Consider the following 24,559-nt stretch of genomic DNA (forward strand, 5'->3'; position numbering starts at 1 on the left):
CTGAAGTGTGTATCTGAGAGCAGATAATATGGAAAAAGAAGCAATGCCTTACAGAGATAGATTCGTTCCACTCAAGAGGCACTAAAGCTCTCCGCACTGAACACTCGAGAAAATCTATTACAGTGTTCGCTTCTTTCTTACAAGATATGAGACAAAAAGTATTTCTTCGTAATGGAACGTCTTCCTGGAAGCTTGTTATCACTGGGTGGCGCTCAGGGTCCTCAACTAGACGAAAGACATATTTATTGTACATTATAGATTTAGTATGTACAGTATTTTTATTCCCTTTTGCTGGACGCCGCCTGACCACGGCACTGGTTCTTGCTGTTTCGATGCACGTAAGCGTTATGTGAAAAAATTCCGTTTATAAGCTGTGTTTATGCTCAGCCTTCATAGTCGTTCTACTGAGACCTCTTCTCTGACATATTTAGAATTAAATATCTCTAATACCTTGATCCTCTTAACACTTATGAGCTACATATTCAGACTTAAGTTCAACTAAACTTTGATTAATTTTCCAATATACTGTATAATGAGATCCTTGCTTCTATATTTTCTCCTCAGTGGGTTTCTGTGTTTGCAGAAACACAAAGAAATTGTATAATATATGCAGAGTTAATATAGTTCACTCTGTCCAGAGAACAGGTCTTGAATATATTTACAAACATTTCCATAAAGAGTACAAAGCAGACTTCAGCCTCACGACAACATCACACCTCACTCGACTGTATGTGTAACCCCCCCTCCCAAAAAAAACAAAAACAATTCTCTCCTTGGTGAAACAGTCCTCCTCGTCGACTGTTTTTTGCCAGACCTTGAAATCTCTCTGTCTGGCGAGCTTTCAACAGATGAACCATCAAGAATCAAATACGAAATACTTGCCGAAAATTACACTCATTACAGAAAATCTTTTTCCTTTAAGTCTTCCCATCTTAGCTCGCTGCCCTTGCGTAGACAACAGCGCCAAATATATGTCAGGGAGGTGCTCAGGTACATACTACATATTTACTTACATAATATTAAATTTAGTTTTATAAGTTAACTACCATGTAACTGATTATATCCTGTGATGCGAGTTGACTATGGTGGGTATACAGTACCTGGGGTGTGGTGTACAGTACCTGGGGTGTGGTGTACAGTACCTGGGGTGTGGTGTACAGTACCTGGGGTGTGGTGTACAGTACCTGGGGTGTGGTGTACAGTACCTGGGGTGTGGTGTATACAGTACCTGGGGTGTGGTGTACAGTACCTGGGGTGTGGTGTACAGTACCTGGGGAGTGTAGTGTATACAGTACAGGGTGTGGTGTGTACAGTACCTGGGGTGTAATATGCAATGCCTGGGGTGTGGTGTATACAGTACCTGGGAATTCAGTGTGCAGTACCTGGGGTGTAGTGTACAGTACCTGGGGGTGTGGTGTACAGTACCTGGTGTGGTGTACAGTGCCTGGGGTGTGGTGTACAGTACCTGGGGTGTGGTGTGCAGTACCTGTGGTGTGGTGTACAGTACCAGAATGTGTTGTACAGTACCTATAAGTGTGGTGTACAGTACCTGTGTAGTGTACAGTACCTGGGGTGTAGTGTACAATGCCACAGGGTGTGGTGTATGCAGTACCTGGGGTGTGATATGCAGTACCTGGGGTGTGGTGTACAGTACCTGGGGAGTGTGGTGTGCAGTACCTGGGGTGTAGTGTACAGTACCTGGGGTGTGGTGTACAGTACCTGGGTGTGGTGTACAGTACCTGGGGAGTGTGGTATACAGTGCCTGGGTGTAGTGTACAGTACCTGGGAGTGTGGTGTGTGCAATACCCTGGGGTGTGGTGTACAGTACCTGAGTGTGGTGTACCAGTACCTGGGGTGTGGTGTACAGTACCTGGGAGTGTGGTGTACAGTACCTGGGGTGTGGTGTACAGTACCTGGGGTGTGGTGTACAGTACCTGGGGTGTGGTGTACAGTACCTGGGGTGTGGTGTACAGTACCTGGGGTGTGGTGTACAGTACCTGTGGTGGTGTACAGTACCTGGGGTTGGCGCTGGGCACAGCAGCAGCAGCAGTAGGATGCTGAACAGGGGGTGGAGGGTGGAGGTCATGCTGGTTATTTTCCCTCACTGGTCGTGTCTCAGTAAGTACTCTTTACACACTCTCACCAGCCTATGTCTGACACACCAATAACGCTGGAGCACACCATCACCACGTTCAGTAAAGGTTACTATATATATAAGTACACAAATTGAAGTTTCACTGCATTGCGATATGTGAACCACATATCATGTCGTGTACACCTGATATGCGAAAATCATGAACATCATCAACTGTTTCGTCGTAAGACTTTCCCAGAATTTGAGGCACGAGGATTTAAAATCATAACCTCCTCAGTGCGTGATCACTACGATAGAGAGGGAGACAAAGTTTCACTTCGCTAAGCAGTACGGTATGTAGCAGGAGGCGTGAGCGCGAGCACCTGACGCACCACACACAGACACACACGACCGCCCACCACGCTGCCAACACCACGAGTAGTCCCTGGCAGTGCTCGGGGAGCCTCAGTGCTGGCCAGCGCCTGCGTGTTTTGACCTTCTGTTGGTCTCAGTAAGCTGCAGTGTTGCAGTGCTTATTGGCAGCGGTTGTAAGTCGATTCATATAGGTAACATTTTCCATTCACTTGTCCTAAAGAGGACTGTCAGCTGAGTCTAGAGGGACTCCTTCTCCGGCCCTCTATATTGATAATAATTCACTTCGTGTTGTCACCGACCTCCAGACCTTCTCTCTCTCTCTCTCTCTCTCTCTCTTTCCCTGTAACACCTCCTTGATGCCCGTCCTATCACTTATGGTTGTCCAGATGCATTGTCAGAGGAAGAGTCCTCGTTAAATTTTGCTGAGGAGCACTGGACGGTCATGTGGTATAATTAATGTTCAGGTTTCATGGTGTATTTTTTCGCCGTAGGTGAAGTCCCTCAGCGTTACTGCACACACTAATGCTGCTTGTCGGATTATGAGACAGAGATGTCTTAGGTGTACACCTTGTGAGGCTGTATAATCTAGTGATGGAGAAGGACTTCAAGGCCTGTCCTCAGTATGGCAAGACCAATATGTATGTACTGTATATAATGCCCTTGGGGATCAGACCAAGAAAAAGATAAGACGAGATCATCCGCATCCCTGCGTGCTTACGGTGATTAAGTGTGAGGGTTAGGAGTGGGAACCGATCTTTGCAAGAGTGTCAAGTCCTCGGGCAGGTGAACCTGTATGCCGCCCGCAGTCGACAATAAATTTAACAATACGCTGATGTAAGTGAGTAGAATAGAGTAGAGTAAACCAGAGGTTATTAATGCTAGTGATGAACCTAGTTAATATTTTTTGTTTTGCCTATGAGGCACAGATAAAGTTTTGTAATTTGTGTCCTAAGTTACAATGAGAAACTTTACGCTGGGTTTTAGAGAGAATAATGCAGAATGTAATACATACGGCAGTGATACAAAATAGGGTTGGTATGAGGCAACAACTTAATGATGATGAAAAAATAATCCAAAGTTTTTATTGCATATAAAGGACAAGTAACTTCAGTCATTAAGAATCATCTCATGACAAAGTAGACTAAGATGCCATCTTGAAGATAACTCTACTGGGATTAGAAGCACACGCAAAGGAACTGTGTGTGGAGTGTGTGAGTGTGTGTGTGTGTGTGTGTGTGTGTGTGTGTGTGTGTGTGTGTGTGTGTGTGTGTGTGTGTACGTGAGAGTGTGTGTATATGCTTGTGTGTGTGTGTGTGTGTGTGTGTGTGTGTGTGTGTGTGTGTGTGTGTGTGTGCACGTGAGTGTGTGTGTATATGTTTGTGTGTGTGTGTGTGTGTGTGTGTGTGTGTGTGTGTGTGTGTGTGTGTGTGTGTGCACGTGAGTGTGTGTATGTGTGTGTGTGTGTGTGTGTGTGTGTGTGTGTGTGTGTGCACGAGAGTGTGTGTGTGTATATGTGTGTGTGTGTGTGTGTGTGTGTGTGTGTGTGTGTGTGTGTGTGTGTGTGTGTGTGTACGAGAGTGTATATGCTTGTGTGTGTGTGTGTGTGTGTGTGTGTGTGTGTGTGTGTGTGTGTGTGTGCGTCCGTGTGTGTGTGTCTGTGTGTGCATACGTGTGTGTGTGTGTGTGTGTGTGTGAAAAAGGAGGTGTGTGTATATGCGTGTGTGTGTATAAATAATGATAATAGTAATAATAATAATAATAATAATAATAATAATAATAATAATAAATAATAATAATAATAATAATAATAATAATAATAATAATAATAATAATAATAATAATAATAATAATAAATTAACAATACATAATAATAATTAATAATAATAAATAATAATAATAATAATAATAATAATTAACGGTTTATTGAAAGATAATGGCAGTGGAAGGGTGAAAATATACAGTTATATAATTGGGAATGGGTCTCTTGATTTACAAATAAAAATACAAGTAACACAAGTGATACAAATAGTTATATAACAACTAGGTGGGGAGAAGGGCATTTCAACATAGTGACAGCAAAAAGTAAGATTGACTGGGAGTGAATACACTGGTTGATTACAAGTTATTGATAATTTGGTAAGTGGTTGGGACTGGGCAGTTCTTATAGCGACAGCACGTGCTGGTATAGGCTGCATGCCGGTGTAGTGTCGAACAGCACTTCGGGAAGAATCTGGTGGTGTGTGTGTCTGGGTGTGTGTGTGTCTGGGTGGTGTGTGTGTGTGTGTGTGTGTGTGTGTGTGTGTGTGTGTGTGTGTGTGTGTGTGTGTGTGTGTGTGTGTGTGTGTGTGTGTGTGTGTGTGTGTGTGTGTGTGTGTGTGTGTGTGTGTGTGTGTGTGTGTGTGTGTGTGTGTGTGTGTGTGACTAGGATTAGTGTGAAGGAAGAATAAAAAGAAAGCTGGTGAGGAACAAAAAGGCTGGGGAGGAACAACAAGGCAGGTGAGGAAATAACAAGTCAGGTGGGAGGGACAAATAATGCTGGTGAGAACAACAAGGCAGATGGGAGGAACAACAAGCTATGAGGAACAACAAGGCGAGGAGGAACAACAAGGCTAGGAGGAAACAACAAGGCAGGTGAGGAACAACAAAGGGAGGAACAACAAGGTAGGTGAGGATCAACAAGGCAGGAGAGGATCAACAAGGCAGGTGGGAGGAATATAAGCAGGAGCAAACAAGGCTGGTGAGGAACAAGGCTGGTGGAGAAGCAACAAGGCTGGTGAGGAAACAACAAGGCAGGTGAGGAACAACAAGGCTGGTGAGGAACAACAAGGCAGGTGAGAACAACAAGGCTGGTGAGGAACAACAAGGCAGGTGAGGAACAACAAGGCAGGTGAGGAGCAACAAGGCAGGTGAGAAACAACAAGGCTGGGAGAGGAACAACAAGGCAGGTGAGGAAACAACAAGGTTAGAGGAAACAACAAGGCTAGTGGAGGAAAACAACAAGCAGGTGAGGAACAACAAGGCTGGTGAGGAACAACAAGGCAGGTGAGGAACAATGGCAGCAGGTGAAGAACAACAAGATTGGTAAGGAACAACATGACAGGTGAGGAAACAACAAGGTTGGTGAGGGACAACAAAGAAGGTGAGGAACAACAAGGTGGTGAGGAAACAAGGTAGTGGAGGAAACAACAAGGCTGGTGAGGAAATGGTTGGTGAGGAACAACAAGGCTGGTGAGGAAATAACAAGGCAGGTGAGGAAACAACAAGGCTGGTGAAGGACAACAAAGAAGGTGAGGAAACAACAAGGTGGAGAGAATAAATAAGGCTGGTGAAGGACAAATAAAGAAGGTGAGAAACAACAAGGTGAGAACAAAAAGGCTGGAGAGGAAACAAATGAAGGGGTGGGAGGAAACAACAGGCAGGTGAAGAACAACAAGGCAGGTGGAGGAAATAACAGGACAGGTGAGGCACAACAAGGCTGGGAGAAACAATAAAGTGGTGGGAACAACAAGACAGGTGAGGAAATAACAGGACAGGTGAGGTACAACAAGGCAGGTGAAGGAACAACAAGGTTGGTGGAGGAAACAACAAAGTTGTGAGGAACAACATGCAGGTGGAGGAAACAAGGAAGGTGGGAAACAACACAGGGAGGAAGAACAAGGCAGGTGAGGAAACAACAAGGTTGGTGGAGGAAAAAACAAGGCATGGGAGAACAAAAAGGCAGGAGGACAATAAGGCAGGAGGAAATACACAGGAGGCACACAAAGGCTGGGTGAGGAAGAAGAAGGGCAGGTGATGAAATACAAGGCTGTGAGAACAACAAGGCTGGTGAGGACTAACAAGGCAGGTGAGAACAACAAGGCAGGTGAGGAAATAAATACAAGGAGAGAAACAACAAGGAAGGTGGAGGAAACAAGGCAGGAGGAAATAAATAAGTTAGTGAGGAAATAATACGGCAGGTGAGACAACACAGAGGAACAACAAGGAAGGTGTAGGTGAGAAGAAGAAGGCAGGTGAGGAAAACAAGAGGAGAGGAAACAACAAGGTAGGAGAACAACAAGGCAGGTGAGAAACAACAAGGCTAGGGAGAACAACAAGGCAGGTGGGAGGAAACAACAGCAGGTGAGGACAAGGTTGGTGGAGAAACAACAAGGCAGGTGAGGAAATGAAGGACAGGGGGAGGAAGAACAAGGCAGTGAGAGGAAACAACAAGGCAGGAGGAACAACAAGGCAGGTGAGGAAACAACAAGGCAGGGGAGGAACACAGGACAGGTGAGGCACAACAAGGCAGGTGGAAGGACAACAAGCCTGTGAGAGGAACAACAAAGCTAGGAGGAAACAACTATGCAGGTGAGGAAACAACAAGGCAGGTGAGGAAACATCAAGGAAGGTGAGGAAACAACAAGGAAGATGAGGAAATAAAAGGAAGGTGAGGAAATAACAAGGAAGGGGGAAATAAATAAGGAATGGGAGGAAATAAGGCAGGTGGGAGGGACAAGGCAGGTGGGGAGCAACAAGCAGAGAAATAATAAGGTGAGACAACAAGGCAGGGGAGTAACAAGGGTGAGAACAAACAAGAAGGGAGGAACAATGTTAGTGAGGAAACAAATATGGGGTGAGGAAACAACAAGGAAGGGGAAACAACAAGGCTGGAGGAAGAACAAGGCAGGTGAGGAAACAACAAGGCAGGTGAGGAAACAACAAGGCAGGTGGAGGAACAACAAGGCTGGGAGGAAACAACAGGGCAAGTGAGGAACAAAGCCAAGGTGAGGAAGACAAGAAAAGTGAGGCAAAAAGAAGGTAAGTGAGGAAAACAACAAGCAAGGTGAGGGGAAACAACAAGGCAGGTGGAAACAACAAGGAAGGGAGGAAACAAGGCAGGTGGGGAGAACAACAACTGTGAGAAACACAAGGCTGATGAGAACAACAGACAGGGGAGAAAAGCAAGGTAGGAGGAACAATAAGGAGAGGAACAACAAGGTAGGTGAGGAAACAACAAGGCAGGGGGAGAAACACAAGGCAGGGAGAACAAGGTTGGTGTGAGGAATAACAAGGTAGGTGAGAACAAATAAGGTTGAAGGGGAATAACAGGGTTGTGAGGAATAAATGTAGGTGAGGAAATAACAAGGCAGGTGAGAGAACAAGGCAGGTGGAGGGAAATAACAAGGCAGGTGAGAACAATAAGGCTGGTGAGGAACAAGGTAGGTGGAGAAACAACAAGGCAGGTGAGGAAACAACAAGGTGAGGAAAACAAGGTTGGTGGAGGAACAACAAAGTAGGTGAGGAAACAACAAGGGTGGAGGAACAACACAGGAGGTAGAGGAAACAACAAGGCTGGTGGGGCAAATAAATATGAAGGTTAGGAACAACAAGGCAGGAGAAAATAACAAGGCAGGTGAGGAATCAACAAGGCAGGTGAAGAAACAAGGTAGAGGAAATAAATAAGGCAGGTGAGGAAACAAATAAGGCTGGTGAGGAACAACAAGGTAGGTGGGAGAACAACAAGGCAGGAGAACAAGGCAGGGAGGAATACAGAGGAAACAACAAGGTAGGTGAGAAACAAACACAGCAGGTGAGGAACAAAGGCTGGTGGGCAACAATAAGGAAGGTAGAACAACAAGGCAGGTGAGAAAACAAAAAAGTAGGTGAGAAACAAATAAGGCAGGTGAAGACAACAATGAGGAGGAAAAAACAAGGCAGGTGGGGAGGAAACAACAAGGCTGGTGAGAACAACAAGAAGGAGAAGGACAACAAGGTAGGTGGAGAAACAACAAGGCTGGTGAGAGGCAGAACAAGGTTAAGAGGAACAAGGAGGAATACAGGTGGAGGAAACAACAAGGCAGGTGAGGAACATCAAGCAGGAGGAAACACAAAGGCTGGTGAGGAAAACAACAAGGCAGGTGAGAAAACAGGGCTGGTGAAGAACAACAAAGAAGGTGAGGAAATAACAAGGATGGGTGAGGAACAACAAGGATGAGAGGAAATAACAAGGAAGGGGGAGGAACAAATAAGGATGGGAGGGAATACAGGGAAGAATAAATAAGGATGTGAAGGACAACAAAAGGGGGAGGAAAAAATAAGGATGGAGAAACAATAGATGGAGAGGAACAAAGGATGGGGGAGAACAACAAGGATGGTGGGAGGAATACAGGCAGTAGAAACAACAAGGATGGTGGGGAACCACAGGAGGTGAGGAGCAAAAAGGCAGGGGGAGAAACAACAAGGCAGGTGAGGAGCAACAAGGCAGGTGGGAGAAACAAGGCAGGTAAGGAAAAACAAACCAGGTGAGAACAAGGTTGGTGGAGGAACAACAAGGGAGGAATAATACAGCAGGTGAGGAACAACAAGGTTGGTGGGGGAACAAACAGAGGAAGAAAGGAACAAGGGCAGGTGAGGAAAAACAAGGCAGGTGGGAAACAACACAGGAGGAAACAAATAAGGCAGGTGAGGAAACAACAAGGCGGTGAGAACAACAAGGCAGGTGAGGAAACAACAAGGTGAAGACAAATAAGGAAGGTGAGGAACAAGGCATGTGGGGAGGAACAAGAAGGTGGAGAGAGAACAACAAGGAAGGTTAGGAACAATAAGGCAGGTAAGAATAACAAGGAGAGGAAACAAGGTAAGTGAGAAACAAGGCTGGGAGGAACAAGGCAGGGAGGGAAACACAAAGGTTGTGAGGAAAACAAGTCAGGTGGAGGGAAAACAGGCTGGTGAGAAATAACAAGGTGTGAGAAACAAGGAAGGTGAGGAACAATAAGGCATGTGAGGAAACAAGGCTGGAGAGAGACAACAAGGAAGGTGGAGAACATTGCTCAGGAGGAACAACAAGGGAGGAAAAACAGGGGTGAGGAACAAAAGGTTGGTGAGGAACAACAAGATAAAGAAGGCAGGAGGAGAACAACAGGAAGGAAGAACAAGAGGGAGAAACAAGGCTGGTGAGGAAACAACACGAGTAAAGGAGGGCAACAAGGCTGGTGAGGAACAACAAGGTTGGTGAGGCACAACAAGGCAGGAGGAAATAACTATGCAGGGGAGAAACAACAAGTGAGGAAACACAAGGAAGGTGAGGAAATAAATAAGGAAGATAGGAAACAAGAAGGTGAGGAATAACAAGGCAGGTGGAAACAACAAGGTGGGAGGAACAACAAGGAAGGTGAGGAAACATACGCAGAGGAACAAATGTGGGTGAGGAAACAACAAGGAAGGTGGGGGGAAATAACAAGGCAGAGGAATAACAGGTGTGTGAGAACAACAAGGAAGGGGAATAAGAAGGGTGAGGAACAATAAGGTTAGTGAGGAATAAAACAAGGCAGGAGAGGAAATAACAGGGCAGGAGGAAGAACAAGGCAGGAGAGAAACAACAAGGCTGGGTGAGGAACAGAGGGAGAAACAAAACACAGGTGGGGAGGAACAACAGGGCAGGTGAGGCACAACAAGGCAGGTGAAGGACACAAGGGTGAGTACAACAAGGAAGATGAGGAAAAAAAAGGAATATGAGGAACAAATAAGAAGTGGGGGGAAACAAATAAGGAAGGTTAGGAAATAACAGGTAGGAGGAAATAACTATGCAAGTGAGGAACAACAAGGTAAAGTGAGGAACATAGGAAGGTGAGGAACAACAAGGAAGATGAGGAAAAGTGAATATGAGGACACAAGGGGGAAACAACAAGGAAGGTTAGGAACACAAGGCAGGTGAGGAACAAATATGCAGGAGGAAACAATAAGGCAGGTGAAGACCAACAAGGCTAGGAGGAAACAACAAGGCAGGTGGAGGAAACAACAAGGCTGGTCAGAAACAACAAGGCAGGTGAGGAACAAACAAGGCTGGTGAAGGACAAGGCAGGAGAAACAACAAGGCTGGTAAGGAAACAACAATGCAGGTGAGAAACAACAAGGTTGGATGAGAGGAAACAACAAGGCAGGTGGAGGAACAACAAGGTAAGGAACAACAATGCAGGTGGGAGGAACAAATGTTGGGGAGAACACGGCAGTTGGAGACAACAAGGGAGAAACAACAAGGCAGGGAGAAACAACAAGTTTAGTGAGGAAACAAATAAGGTTGGTGAGGAACAACACGGCAGGTGAGGAAACAATAAGTTTAGTGAGGAAAAACAAGGAGGGGAGAATAAGAAAGGAGGACAAGGCAGGTGAGGAAAACATCAAGGCAGGTGAGGAACACAAAGGCTGGTGAGGAACAACAAGGCTGGTGAGAAACAACAAGGCAGGTGAGGAAAAACAAGGCTGGTGAGGAAACAACAAGGTCAAGGAGGACCAACAAGGCAGGTGAGGTCAACAAGGCTGGAGAGGAAACAACAAGGAAGGTGAAGAACATCAAGTCTGTGAGGAACAACAAGGTTAGTGAGGAATAACAGGGCCAGGAGGAACAAAAAGGTTAGAGGAAAACAACAAGCTGGAGAAACAAAAGGCAGGTGAGGAACAACAGGGCAGGTGAGGAAGAACAAGGCAGAGAGGAACAAGGGGTTGGTGAGAAACAACAGTGCAGAGAACAATAAGCTAGGTGAGAAACAAACAGGGCAGGTGAGGCAACAAGGCAGGTGGGGAGAAACAACAGGGGTGGGAGAAATAACAGGCAGGTGGGAGAAGAAATAAGGAGGGAGAGGAACAACAAGGTTGGTGAGGAACAACAAAGGTGAGGAAATAACTATGCAGGTGAGGAACAACAAGGCAGGTGAGGAACATCAAGGAAGGTGAGGAACAACAAGGAAGATGAGGAACAAAAAGGAATATGAGGAACAACAAGGCAGGTGTGGAACAACAAGGCTGGTGAGGAACAACAAGGAAGGTGAGGAAAACGACAATGCTGGTGAGGAAACAACACAAGGTGAGGAAACAAGAAGGAGGGGGAAACAAATAAGGAAGGAGGAAGAACAAGGCAGGAGAAACAACAAGGGTAAGGAACAAAAAGGCAGGTGAGGAAATAAATAAGGTTAGAAAAACCAGGCAGGTGAGGAACATCAAGGCAGGTGAGGAGCAAATAATAAAGGTGGAACAAAAAGGTTGGGAGGAACAACAAGGAAGATGAGGAACAACAAGACAGGTGGGGAGGAAACAACAAGGCAGGTGAGAAACAACAAGGTTGGTAAGGAAACAACAAGGTAGGTGAGGAACAAATACAGAGAATAACCAGGCAGGTGAGGAAACACAAGGCAGGAGAAAAGGTGGAGAAACAAATAAAGCAGGTGAGGAAAATACAGGAGGAATATCAAGGCTGGGAGGAAACAACAAGGCAGGTGGAGAACAACAAGCTAGGTGAGGAAACAACAACGCTGGGTGAAACAACAAGGCAGGTTAGGAACAACAAGCCTGGGGAGAACAACAAGGTTGGTAAGGAAACAACAAGCCAGGTGAGGAAACAAAGGGCAGGAGGCACAACAAGGCAGGTGAGAACAACAAAGTGAGGAATACCATGCAGGTGAGGAACAAATAAGGTTGGAGGAACAAGGAAGGTGAGAACAACAAGGAAGATGGAGGAACAAAAGGCAGGTGTGAAACAACAAGGAGGGAGGAAATAATAGGTAGGTGAGGGACAAAAAGGCTGGTGGAGAACAAATAAGAAGGTGAGGAATGACAATGCTGGTGAGGAAACAACAGAGGTGTGTGGAACAACAAGGTTGGTGAGAAACAACAAGGAAGGTGAGGAAAAACAAGGAAGGGGGAGGAAACAACAAGGCAGGTTAGGGAAACAACAAGGAAGGTGAGAACAACAAGGTAGGTGAGGAACAACAAGGCAGGAGGAACAACAAGGCAGGAGGAAACATCAAGGCAGAGTGAGGAATTACAAAGGCTAGGGAGGAACAACAAGGCAGGTGAGGAAACAAGGCTAGTGAGGAACAACAAGGCTGGTGAGAAAACAAGCAAGGTGAAGGACAACAAAGAAGGTGAGGAAACAACAAGGCAGGTGAGAAACAAAGGTTGAGAGGAACAATGAAGGAACAAACAACAAGGCTGGTGAGGAACTACAAGAAGGAAGAATAACAAGGGGAGGGGAGACAACAAGACAGGTGAGGAAACAAGAGGTTGTAAGGAAACAAGAGGGCTGGTGAGGAACAAGAGGCTGGTGAGGAAACAAGAGGCTGGGGTGAACAAGGTGGCTGGTGGGAGAACAAGAGGGTGGAGAACAAGAGGCTGGTGAGAACAAAGAGGTTAAGAGAACAAGAGGGCTGAGGAACAAGAGGGAAGGAACAAGAGGGCTGGTGAGGAAACAAGAGGGCTGGTGAAGAACAAGAGGCTGGTGGAGGAACAAGAGGCTGGTAGGAACAAGAGGGCTAGAGGAACAAGAGGGCTGGTGGAGAATCAAGGGCTGGTGGAGAAACAAGAGGCTGGTAACAAGAGGCTGGTGAAACAAGAGGGCTGGTGGGAGAACAAGAGGGCTGGTGAGAACAAGAGGGCTGGTGAGAACAAGAGGGCTGGTGGAGAAACAAGAGAAGGAGGAACAAGAGGTTGTGAGAACAAGAAGGGCAGTAATGATGAACATATACTGTAGGTAACAAAGAAGGTGAGGGGACGAAGGGAATAGGGGGGACAGGGAGGGGACTAGTAGAATACATATACAGGACTAGTAGGACTAGCAGGAGACTAGTAGGAGGGAACAGAAGACATATACAGCAGGAGGTGGGACGAAGGTGGAAACAGAGGGACAGTAGGAGGAGACTAGAGAAGACATGGTACAGAGGGAGGTGGATAGCAGGAGGACTAGCAGGAGGGACTAGCAGGAGGACCAGCAGAAGACAATAAGCATGTGAGTGTGGACTAGCTGGGGAAAACTAAGAGGCACTAGCAGAGGAGACTACAGCAATACAGAGTGTGACTAGCAGGGCAGGAGGGGACAGCAGGAGGGGACTAGCAGAAGACATATACAGCAGGAGGTGGGGAAATACAGGAGGGGACTAGTAGAAGACAAAGCAGCAGAGGTGGGACGAATAGCAGGGAGGACAGAGGGGACTAGAAGACATTGTACAGCAGGAGGTGGGATGAATGGGGTGAACTAGCAGGAGGCTGAGCAGCAGGTGGCAGGGAGGACAGGAGTGGGAGAAGACTAAGCAGAGACCAGCAGGAGGGGACTAGCAGGGGACTAGCAGAAGACATTATACAGCAGGAGGGTGGACTAGAAGCGGGGTGGAACCAGCAGGAGGGGACTAGCAGAAGACATTATACAGCAGAGGTGGACTAGCAGGAGGGACATGAGGGGACTAGCAGGAGGGACTAAAGCAGAAGACATTACATGATGAGGGACTAGCAGGAGGACTAGCAGGAGGGACTAGCAGAAGACATTATACAGCAGAGTGGACTAGTCAGGAGGGACTAGCAGGAGGGGACTAGCAGGAGGAGACTAGCAGAAGACATTATACAGCAGGAGGTGGACTAGCAGGAGGGACTAGCAGGGAGGACCAGCAGAAGACATTATACAGCAGGAGGTGGACTCAGCAGGGGTGGAAACCCAACAGGCGGGGACTAGGCAGGAGGAGACTAGCAGAAGACATTATACAGCAGGAGGTGGACTAGCAGGAGGACTAGCAGGAGGGACTACAGAAGACATTATACAGCAGGAGGTGGACTAGCCGGGGTGGGAACTAACAGGCGGGACCAGCAGGAGGAGACTAGTAGAAATACAGGCAGCAGGAGTGTGGAGACTGCAGGAGGGGACTAGCAGGAGGGGACTAGCAGGAGGGGACTAGCAGAAGACATTATACAGCAGGAGGTGGACTAGCAGGAGGGGACTAGCAGGAGGGGACTAGCAGGAGGAGACTAGCAGAAGACATTATACAGCAGGAGGTGACTAGCCGGGGTGGAACTAACAGGAGGGACTAGCAGAAGACATTATACAGCAGGAGGTGGACTAGGCAGGAGGGACCAGCAGGAGGGGACTAGCAGGAGGGACTAGCAGAAGACATTATACAGCAGGAGGTGGACTAGCCGGGGTGGAACTAACAGGAGGGACTAGCAGAAGACATTATACAGCAGGAGGTGGACTACAGGAGGGGACTAGCAGGAGGACAAAGCAGGAGGAGACTAGCAGGAAGACATTATACAGCAGGAGGTGGACTAGCGGGGTGGAACTAGCAGGAGGGACTAGCAGGAGGACTAGCAGAAGACATTATACAGCAGGAGGTGGACTAGCAGGAGGGACTAGCAGGAGGGACTAGCAGGAGGGACTAGCAGCAGAAGACATTCATAGTACAGGAGGTGAATTTGCCGGGGGGTGAACTAATAGAGGGGACTAGCAGAAGACATTATACAGCAGGAGGTGGACTAGCAGGAGGGGACTAGCAGGAGGGACTAGCAGGAGGACTAGCAGGAGGACTAGCAGAAGACATTATACAGCAGGAGGTGGACTAGCCGGGGTGGAACTAGCAGGAGGGACTAGCAGAAGACATTATACAGCAGGAGGTGGACTAGCAGGAGGGACTAGCAGGAGGGGACCTAGCAGGAGGGGACTAGCAGAAGACATTATACAGCAGGAAGTGGACTAGCCGTGGAACTAGCAGGAGGGACTAGCAGAAGACATTATACAGCAGGAGGTGGACTAGCAGGAGGGACTAGCAGGAGGACTAGCAGGAGGGACTAGCAGAAGACATACATCAGCAGGAGGTGGACTCAGCCGGGGTGAACTAACAGGCGGGGACTAGCAGGAGGAGACTAGCAGAAGACATTATACAGCAGGAGGTGGAATAGCAGGAGGGGACTAGGCAGGAGGGACTAGCAGGAGGGGACTAGCAGAAGACATTATACAGCAGGAGGTGGACTAGCAGGAGGGACTAGCAGGAGGGACTAGCAGGAGGGACTACAGAAGACATTATACAGCAGGGAGGTGGACTAGCAGGAGGGGACCAGCAGGAGGGGACCAGCAGGAGGGACCAGCAGATTGCATTATGCTGCTAGGAGGTGGACTAGCAGGAGGGACTAGCAGTGAGGGGACTAGTAGAAGACATTATACAGCAGGAGGTGGACTAGCAGGAGGGGACTAGCAGGAGGGACTAGCAGGAGGGGACTAGCAGGAGGGGACCAGGAGGGACTAGCAGAAGACATTATACAGCAGGAGTGTGGACTAGCCGGGGTGGAACCAACAGGGGGGACTAGCAGGAGGAGACCAGCAAGACATTATAGAGCAGGAGGTGGACTAGCAGGAGGGGACTAGCAGGAGGGACCAGCCGGGGTGGAACCAACAGGCGGGACTAGCAGGAGGAGACCAGCAGAAGACATTATACAGCAGGAGGTGGACTAGCCGGGGTGGAACTAACAGGCGGGACCAGCAGGAGGAGACTAGCAGAAGACATTATACAGCAAGTGAGTGTGGGACTCAGCAGGAGGGACTAGCAGGAGGGACTAGCAGGAGGGGACTAGCAGAAGACATTATACAGCAGGAGGTGGACTCAGCAGTGAGGACCAGCAGGAGGGACCAGGAGGGGACCAGCAGAACATTAATATACAGCAGGAGATGTGGACCAGCAGGAGACGTCAGCAGGAGGGGACTAGCAGAAGACATTATACACAGTGGAGTTGGACTAGCAGGAGGGGACAGCAGGAGGGGACCAGCAGGGACCAGCAGAAGACATTATACAGCAGGAGGTGACTAGAAGCAGGAGGGGACTAGCAGGAGGGACCAGCAGGAGGGGACTAGCAGAAGACATTATACAGCAGGAGGTGGACTAGCAGGAGGGACCAGCAGGAGGGGACTAGTAGAAGACATTATACAGCAGGAGGTGGACTAGCAGGGAGGGGACTCAGGGAGGGACTAGCAGGGAGGGGACTAGCAGAAGACATTATACAGCAGGAGGTGGACTAGCAGGAGGGTTCAGCAGGAGGGGACTAGCAGGAGGAGACTAGCAGAAGACATTATACAGCAGGAGGTGGACTAGCCGGGGTGAAACTAACAGGCGGGGACTAGCAGGAGACTAGCAGAAGACATTATACAGCAGGAGGTGGACTAGCAGTGAGGGACTAGCAGGAGGGACTAGCAGGAGGACTAGCAGAAATATTAGCACAGCAGGAGGTGGACTGGTTATGGGAGGGACTAGCAGGAGGACCAGTAGAACACACATGTTATGAGGTGGACTAGCAGGAGGACCAGCAGGAGGGGACCAGCAGGAGGGGACTAGCAGAAGACATTAAGGCTGTTACAGGAGGTGGACTAGCAGGAGGGGACTAGCAGGAGGGACGCAGGAGGGACTAGCAGAAGACATTATACAGCAGGAGGTGGACTAGCAGGTGGGGACTAGCAGTGAGGGACTAGTAGAAGACATTATACAGCAGGAGGTGGACTAGCAGGAGGTGGACCAGCAGGAGGTGGACTAGCAAGAGGGACCAGCAGGAGGGGACTAGTGTTGACATTTATACAGCAGGAGGTGGACTAGCAAGAGGGGACTAGCAGGAGGGGACTAGCAGAAGACATTATACAGCAGGAGGTGGACTAGCAGGAGGGGACTAGCAGAATACATTTTACAGGAGGTGGACTAGCAGTGAGGGGACTAGCAGGAGGGGACTAGCAGAAGACACATACAAGTGGGTGGACTGAGTTATGAGGACCAGCAGGAGGACCAGCAGGAGGACTAGCAGGTGTGACTAGCAGGAGGGACTAGCAGAAGACATTATACAGCAGGAGGTGGACTAGCAGGAGACTAGCAGGAGGGGACTAGCAGGAGGGGACTAGCAGGAGGGACTAGCAGAAGACATTATACAGCAGGAGGTGGACTCAGGCAGGAGGGGACTATCTGGCAGAGGGGACTAGCAGGAGGGACTAGCAAGACATTATATAGCAGGAGGTGGACTAGCAGGAGGGACTAGCAGGAGGGACTAGGCAGAAGACATTATACAGCAGGAGGTGGACTAGCAGGAGGGACTAGCAGGAGGGACTAGCAGGACTAGCAGAAGACATTATACAGTGCGGGAGGTGGACTAGCAGGGGGACTAGAGGAGGGGACTAGGCAGGAGGGGACTAGAGAAGACATTATATTGAGGACTAGCAGGAGGGACTAGCAGTGAGTGGACTCAGTAGAAGACATTATACAGCAGGAGGTGACTGAGCAGGAGGACTCAGCAGGAGGGGACTAGCAGGAGGGACTAGCTGAAGACATTATACAGCAGGAGGTGGACTAGCAGGAGGACTAGCAGGAGGACCAGGGAGGAGACCAGCAGAAGACAATACTGTAGGAGGTGGACTAGGCTGGTGGAACTAACAGGCGGGGACTAGCAGGAGGAGACTAGGAAGACATTATACAGCAGGAGGTGGACTAGCAGTGAGGGACTAGAGTGAGGACTAGCAGGAGGGACTAGGCAGAAGACATTATACTGCTGGTGGAGGTGGACTAGCAGGAGGGACTAGCAGGACTAGTAGAAGACATTATACACAGCAGGAGGTGGACTAGCAGGAGGGACTAGCAGGAGGGACTAGCAGGAGGGACTAGCAGAAGACATTATACAGCAGGAGGTGGACTAGCAGGAGGGGACTAGCAGGAGGGGACTAGCAGGAGGGGACTAGCAGAAGACATTATACAGCAGGAGGTGGACTAGCAGGAGGACCAGCAGGAGGGAACCAGAAGACATTACAGCAGGAGGTGACTAGCAGGAGGGGACTAGCAGAGGTGGGATAGCAAGGGGGACTAGCAGGAGGTATCAGTAGAAGACATTATACAGCAGGAGGTGGACTAGCAAGAGGGACTAGCAGGAGGGGACTAGCAGAAGACATTATACAGCAGGAGGTGGACTAGCAGGAGGGGACTAGCAGGAGGGATAGCAGAGACGTTACAGCAGGAGGTGAATTAGCAGGAGGGGACTAGCAGGAGGGACTAGCAGAAGACATTATAGCAGCAGGAGGTGGACTAGCAGGAGGGACTATAGGAGGGGACTCAGCAGGAGGGGACTAGAGCAGATGACTTATACAGCAGGAGGTGGGACTAGCAGGAGTGACGAGACCAGCAGGTGGGGACCAGGGGGACAAAGGGCTAGGAGGTGGATGAAGCGGAGGGAACAGCAGGAGGGACTAGCAGGAGGACTAGCAGAAGACATTATACAGCAGGAGGTGGACTAGCAGGAGGGGACTAGCAGGGGAGGGACTAGCAGGAGGGACTAGCAGAAGACATTATGTGCAGCAGGAGGGGACTAGCAGGAGGGACCAGCAGGAGGACTAGCAGAAGACATTATACAGCAGGAGGTGGACTAGTAGGAGGACTAGAGGAGGGACTAGCAGGGAGGACTAGCAGAAGACATTTGGCTCTGGGGAGGTGGACTAGCAGGAGGGGACTAGCAGGAGGGGACTAGCAGGAGGGACCAGTAGAAGACATTATACAGCAGGAGGTGGACTAGCCGGGGTGGAACTAACAGGGGACTAGAGGAGGACTAGTAGAAGACATTATACAGCAGGAGGTGGACTAGCAAGAGGACTAGCAGGAGGGACTAGTAGAAGACATCATACAGCAGGAGGTGGACTAGCAGGAGGGACTAGCAGGAGGGACTAGCAGAAGACATTATACAGCAGGAGGTGGACTAGCAAGAGGGACTAGCAGGAGGGGACTAGCAGGAGGGACTAGTAGAAGACATTATACAGCAGGAGGTGGACTAGCAGGAGGGGACTAGCAGGAGGGACTAGCAGGAGGGACTAGTAGAAGACATTATACAGCAGGAGGTGGACTAGCAGGAGGACCAGCAGGAGGACCAGTAGAAGACATTATACAGCAGGAGGTGGACTAGCAAGAGGGACTAGCAGGAGGGACTAGCAGGAGGGACTAGTAGAAGACATTATCTGCCAGGAGGTGGACTAGCAGGAGGACTGAAGCATGAGGACTAGTAGAAGACATTATACAGCAGGAGGTGGACTAGCAGGAGGGACTAGCAGGAGGGACTAGTAGAACATTATACACAGGAGGTGGACTAGCAGGAGGGGACTAGCAGGAGGGGACAGAAGACATTATACAGCAGGAGGTGGACTAGCAAGAGGGACTAGCAGGAGGGACTAGCAGAAGACATTATACAGCAGGAGGTGGACTAGCAGGAGGACTAGCAGGAGGACTAGGCACATTACTATACAGCAGGAGGTGGACTAGCAGGAGGGACTAGCAGGAGGGACTAGTAGAAGACATTATACAGCAGGAGGTGGACTAGCAGGAGGGACTAGCAGGAGGGACTAGTAGAAGACATTATACAGAGGAGGTGGACTAGCAGGAGGGACTAGCAGGAGGGACTAGTAGAAGACATTATACAGCAGGAGGTGGACTAGCAAGAGGGACTAGCAGGAGGGGACTAGCAGAAGACATATAGCTGGAGGTGGACTAGCAGGAGGGGACTAGCAGGGAGGGGACTAGCAGAAGACATTATACAGCAGGAGGTGGACTAGCAGGAGGGACTAGCAGGGACTAGCAGAAGACATTATACAGCAGGAGGTGGACTAGCCGGGGTGGAACTAACAGGGGACTAGCAGGAGGGACTAGTAGAAGACATTATACAGCAGGAGGTGGACTAGCAGGAGGGACTAGCAGGAGGGACTAGCAGAAGACATTATACAGCAGGAGGTGGACTAGCAAGAGGGACTAGCAGGAGGACTAGCAGGAGACATAGCACAGCAGGAGGGGACTAGCAGGGGTGGACTAGCAGGGGTGTGGGACTAGCAGGGGTGGGAATAGCAGGGGAGACTAAGCAGAAGGGACTAGCAGGAGACATTATGCAGGAGAGGACTAGCAGGAGACATTACACAAAGGATGGGACTAGCAGGAGAAATAATACAGCAGGAGGACTAGCAGGAGACATTACACACAGGATGGGACTAGCAGGAGACATAATACAGCAGGAGGGGACTAGCAGGAGGGACTACAGGGTGGACTAGCAGAAGGGGATTAGCAGGAGACATTATACAGCAGGAGGGACTAGCAGGAGACATTACACACAGGGAAGGACTAACAGGAGACATAATACAGGAGGGACTAGCAGAGACATCATACAGCAGGAAGGGACTAGCAGGAAGGGACTAGCAGGAGACATCATACAGCAGGACGGACTAGCAGGAGACATCATACAGCAGGAAGGGACTAGCAGAGACATTACACAACAGGGAAGGGACCAACAGGAGACATAATACAGGAGGACTAGCAGGAGACATTATACAGCAGGAAGGACCAAGTAGGAGACACTACACAAGAAGGGACTAGCAGGAGACATCATACAGCAGGAGGGGACTAGCAGGAAGGACTAGCAGGGACATCAAGGGCTGGGGACGGACTAGCAGGAGACATCATACAGCAGGAAGGACTAGCAGGAGACATTACACAACAGGAAGGACTAACAGAGACATACACAGGAGGGACTAGCAGGAGACATCATACAGCAGGAAGGGACTAGCAGGAAGGGACTAGCAGGAGACATCATACAGCAGGAAGGGACTAGCAGGAGACATCATACAGCAGGAAGGACTAGCAGGAAGGACTAGCAGAGACATCATACAGCAGGACGGGACTAGCAGGAGACATTATACAGCAGGAAGGACTAGCAGGAAGGACTAGCAGGAGACATCATACACAGGACGGACTAGCAGGAGACATCATACAGCAGGACGGACTAGCAGGAGACATTATCAGCAGGACGGACCAGCAGGAGACATCAAGGCTGGTGCTAAGGGAAGGACTAGCAGGAGACATTACACACAGGAAGGGACTAACAGGAGACATAATACAGGAGGGACTAGCAGGAGACATCATACAGCAGGAAGGGACTAGCAGGAAGGACTAGCAGGAGACATCATACAGCAGGAAGGGACTAGCAGGAAGGGATTAGCAGGAGACATCATACAACAGGAAGGGACTAGCAGGAAGGACTAGCAGGAGACATCATACAGCAGGAAGGACTAGCAGGAAGGACTAGCAGGAGCATCATTATACAGGAAGGACTAGCAGGAAGGGACCAGCAGGAGACATCATACAGCAGGAAGGACTAGCAGGAGACATCATACAGCAGGAAGGGACTAGCAGGAGACATCATACAGCAGGAAGGGACTAGCAGGACGGAACTAGCAGGAGACATCATACAGCAGGAAGGACTAGCAGGAGACATTACACAACAGGAAGGACTAGCAGACGGAACTAGCAGGAGACATCATACAGCAGGAAGGGACTAGCAGGAGACATTACACAATAGGAAGGGACTAGCAGGAGACATCATACAGCACGAAGGGACTAGCAGGAAAGGACTAGCAGGAAGGGACTAGCAGAAGACATTATATTGCAGACAGGACTAGCAGAGACATCAGCAGGAAGGACTAGCAGGAGACATTATACAGCACGAAGGACTAGCAGGAAAGGACTAGCAGAAAGGACCAGGAGACATCATACAGAGAGGACTAGCAGAGAATTATACAAGGACTAGCAGGAAGGGACTAGCAGGAAAGGACTAGCAGGAGTACATCTCACAAATGCAAAAAACTTTTAATTGATAGGCGAATAAATATCACTGAAATAAAATGCCAAGTAATTTTTCTAACAACTCAACAGTTATGGTGAGCAAACTTTTCCGAATTTACCCGAACTAAACTTAATGAAACAAAATTAACGTGGATGTTTTGTTTACAATTTTCTTTACTTATTACTTATTACGAATTTCAATGTCGAATATTTTACTTCTTTGCTAAAATTAACAATTGATAGTCATAAAAAAAAAGCCCAACTTGCCTTTTTTTTCATCCACTTATCTGAAATTCTTATTCATTAAAGTTTATATATACAGTACTGTAGTTTCATTATCTTGACGACCCGACGGTATTGTAAGTGTATAGTATTTGATGACGCGGCACCAGTCCTAACTCTCGATAATTCAACGCTGTTAACGTAACTCAGCACAATTCAACAATTCTACAGCCTTTGTTTCGTTCCATTTGTTTGCGCCTGATGATGATTCATACGTCACAGCGGTATTGCTCAGGGTCCAGAGATAAGTCACGGCAGTATCGCTCGGATTCTAACAGAAGGAAACACCACAACGGTATTGCTCATATTCTGACAGATACGTCACAACGGTATTGCTCAGGGTCTAACAGAAAGACACGTCACAACAGTAAAACCTCAGGACTAACGGAGAGATGAATACCCGTTTGGGATCGTGTCAAACCAGCTCACTGTATACCAAGCCTTCGATGATCAAGGGGGAACTGCTCAACCACCTTCACTTACCTAACTTGGAGAGTCAGGTACCCATTTACAGCTGGGTAGATTGGGAGTGCCTCGGAATCAAACCAACACTCATTTGTACAGGAGGCGAGCGCTGTATTCACTCTGCCGCAGCACTTTGATAAGGAATTGACACACTAATTGAATCAGATTAAAAATAGATAGATAGATAGATAGATAGATATAATAACAGACAAATAGATAGATTGACATTACATACATACATACATACATACATACATACATACATACATACATACAATATAATAATATATTGGATGCCCCTCGTGTAGCAAGGATGGCCGGCCCTTGGGCCATCTAGGCGTGAATTTGTTTAAGGTGTAGAAGCTGTCGCCAACACAACAATCACACCCTAAGTTCACAAGTTGCATGACCCAGTGTCAAGGAATAGTCCGAGAAGATCGAACAACTCGCCAACTGCACTGGTTAACCATTACCCCGGAACACGATCCGCAAATCAATTAACATCCAGGTTCCCAATTACTGCTGGGTATACATACATACATACATACATACATACATACATACATACATACATACATACATACATACATACATACCTGTGAGGGGCCCCAGGTGTACAGGGCAATAATGATCACAAGTACATGGCCCCTCCCTCTCCTCTGCCTCCGTCCTTCCACAGTAAAAAATAATTCACCTTCACCTCTGACATTTAACTTTTAAAAATCGAACCTTGGCTGACAATCTCCTCGTTCTACTCAGCTTTTTCTTGACCAACACATTTATTAAATTTGGATATTACATACACTACATACATACGCACGCGCACGCACACACACACACACACACAAGTATACACACTACAGACATGCACACGCACACACACACACACACACACACACACACACACACACACACGTAAACACACACAAACACATACATACGTACACGATGTTACACACACACACACACACACACACACTATATTGCTCCTCGTGGTCTGTACGAGGTAGTGCGCCCATCTTCAATTCGTTTCATTATAAACATGCTCTCAGGTCACTATTAGAGGTCACAGTACAAAAACATTTGATCATTTTTATCGCACTAGGATTTTTTTACGTGAATCACATCAAGACACTCGACTGGGACAAGATTTTGTTGGTAATGGCTTACAGTCCTCCTAGAAACTATTCCAATTCCAAAACATTTATTGATGATTTTACAATGGTTAGTATCACCAGTGTTGTTCCATAAATAAGCAACCACCCCCAGTCAGTGAGCATAACCTTCAACCCTCAGGTGTGTGTAGGTATGTTTATCTGCCCACCAAAACGATCAATAACCGGAGACCTGACGGTTGAGACTAGGAGTACAGTAATGATAAGTAGGAATCTTAAGCCAAGTAAACAATGTGTTTTTGCTCGTAACAAGGCTAATAAAGTCCTTGGGTTCATACAAAGGAGTGCTAGTTACAAGACTAGGGAGGTCATCTTAAGACTATATCTTGCGCTTGTGAGACCTCACTTGGATTACGCAGTTCAGTTCTGGTCACCGTATTACAGAATGGATATAGAATCCGTGGAAAGAATTCAGAGGAGAATGACAAGACTAATCCCGGGCATTAGGATTCTTGAGTACAGAGACAGGTTAAAGCATCTTAATTTGCATTCCCTCGAGAGACGTAGAGCGAGGGGCGACATGATAGAGGTGTATAAATGGAAGTCAGGGCTAGACAAAGGGGACATTACAAAGGTACTCAAACTATCCAACCAGGAGCGAACTCGTAACAATGGTTTTAAATTAGAAAAATTTAGATTAAGGCGCAAAATAGGTGAACATTTGTTTGGAAATAGAGTAGTGGATGAGCGGAACAAGTTACCAAATATCATCATTAACTCGAATACGCTGGATAGCTTCAAACATAGGTTGCATGCTTATATGAGCAATAGGGGTTGGTGTAAATGGGACT

At 48.1% G+C, this 24,559-nt stretch overlaps 1 protein-coding gene across 1 annotated transcript in view; it reads right to left on the bottom strand.

Moving 5' to 3' along the window:
* Positions 1-24,559, bottom strand: part of LOC121869853 — a 76,503-nt gene that overhangs the window by 48,611 nt on the left and 3,333 nt on the right. The gene's annotated exons all lie outside the window — the stretch shown is intronic.

Source organism: Homarus americanus, unplaced genomic scaffold (assembly GCF_018991925.1).
Source record: "Homarus americanus isolate GMGI-L3 unplaced genomic scaffold, GMGI_Hamer_2.0 scaffold37991, whole genome shotgun sequence".
NCBI lineage: Eukaryota > Metazoa > Arthropoda > Malacostraca > Decapoda > Nephropidae > Homarus > Homarus americanus.